The following is a 2,098-nucleotide window of genomic DNA, read 5'->3' as shown; positions in this document are numbered from 1 at the left end:
GCATTTCATTTTTAACAACATCCAAGTAGAAGCTTGATATTGTATTTAAGTTATTTCTTCAAAATAGTCATGGAGTGAAAGAGAATAAATCCTCTGCTCCAGCTTTGTTACAACACTGCCAGTAGACCCCTGTAGAAAGGATCAATAATGTCACAGGAGACCCCAAGAGGCAAATGGAGCCTATTTACAGCACAGCTAATAAAGCTTGTCTTCCTGGGTGTCCCCCCCAAAACTCCACCTTTCTCTGCCAAAGAATGCCAGCACTTAGTGTGGATGATGTCGTTTCCTCTCACTTTCTTTCTCTTTAGAAAGCACGGCCTGTGTCCTCAGACTGTCCTCCATAGAAGAAGGAAGTGCCTAATATCCAAGTCCTTGTGACAGATCTATAATACAGCTGCTCTCTCTAGGTATTTTTTTAAAAATCAGAATGCTCTGGAAATGCGATATAATACAAAATTTAGATGATGATAGAAGTCCCCGATGAAATAGCTTATACCTAAAAGGAGGCAAAGAGATTTCGCAGAGATGTATGGCAGTTATTACCAGGGCTACAAGCTCACTAATACTTGTATTGAATAGCATTGTGAAGTGTTCTTTTAAGTCATTTAAAAAAGCAATTTACAAGCCGGGCGGTGGTGGCGCACGCCTTTAATCCCAGCACTCGGGAGGCAGAGGCAGGCGGATCTCTGTGAGTTCGAGGCCAGCCTGGTCTCCAAAGCGAGTTCCAGGAAAGGCGCAAAGCTACACAGAGAAACCCTGTCTCGAAAAACCAAAAAAAAAAAAAAAAAAAAAAAAAAAAAAAAAAAAAAAAAAAAAGCAATTTACAAGTTATTGCAGTGGAAAGATACCTAAAACACACTTAATAGGTTGAAGTGAAAGTAAACTTTCTGAATATTATGCAAATAAGCATAAAGTCTCAGATAACCAAAAAACCACACATAGATTTAAAAGGTTATGTTTTAAAAATCAAGTTCAAGCCGGGCAGTGGTGGCGCACGCCTTTAATCCCAGCACTCAGGAGGCAGAGCCAGGCGGATCTCTGTGAGTTCGAGGCCAGCCTGGACTGCCAAGTGAGTTCCAGGAAAGGTGCAAAGCTACACAGAGAAACCCTGTCTCGAAAAACCAAAAAAAAAAAAAAATCAAGTTCAAGATGTTGCATTCTATAAACTATTGGTGAATTCATGACTAATTTTAGTCACAATAATAATAATAATAAATGTGTTTTGTTAATGTGGATTCTTGTCCTAACCAGGAGTAGTGTCAAACACCTATAATCCCAACACTGAAGAGGCAGGGACAGGAGAATCAGGAGCTTAAGGGCATCCTGAATTATAACAGTAAGTTCAGGGTTAGCCTGGGCTCCATGAGACCCTGTCTCAAAAAATAAAATTTCTTTTACCTAAAATTATTATTTGTTGGCCAAATGTGGTGGTACATTCCTTTAGCCCCAGGACTCAGGTGGCTGAAGCAAGAGTGTTGTAACTTTAAGGCCAGCCCAAGCAGTACCTCCCTTCTCCTCTAAAATATTGCTTGTCCTCTTGTGTTGGAGCATGGATGAGAGAAAGCACCAGCACAATGAAACTCAGCTCCAGGGTAAGAAATGCAGCCTGTGTCTTAATTGGAGATCCATCAGTACAGTCTTTGGGCTGTGAGTTCTCTACCTACATTCTATTTGACCATTTTAATGGTGTTAGACTCCTGAATGTCTTTATTCCAAGTAGAGATGGTACCTATTTCTCTGTTGAAGGGGTGCCCTTAGCAGATTCCAATTTTCCTGCATTCAGGGACTTGGAAGGGTATGGGAGTTTCTATTTTCTCAGAAGCAGTCCCTAACCAATGGCTAATGAATGTGAGGGTATGAATATATCTGCTACCCCTATTGTCCCCTGATGGAGGCAAACTAAGGAGGTACCTGTTTTGTCTTTCAAGCTCTCCCTTAGAATTGAGTCCATGTAATCAGCTGTAGGACTGTGGCATGTGTGTCTGTGCTTGACCTCCATTCTGTCCCCCTTCTCATTGGTTTGGTTTGGAGACATTGCCTTATAAATCACTTTCATAAACCCTCATTTCTGGGTCTATTTCTTAAGACAGTTTATTAC

The sequence above is a fragment of the Peromyscus californicus genome, unplaced genomic scaffold (genome assembly GCF_007827085.1).
Source record: "Peromyscus californicus insignis strain IS unplaced genomic scaffold, ASM782708v3 Scaffold_12__1_contigs__length_115047231, whole genome shotgun sequence".
NCBI lineage: Eukaryota > Metazoa > Chordata > Mammalia > Rodentia > Cricetidae > Peromyscus > Peromyscus californicus.
The sequence above is the reverse complement of the archived record's forward strand: the minus strand, read 5'-3'. Positions refer to the sequence as shown.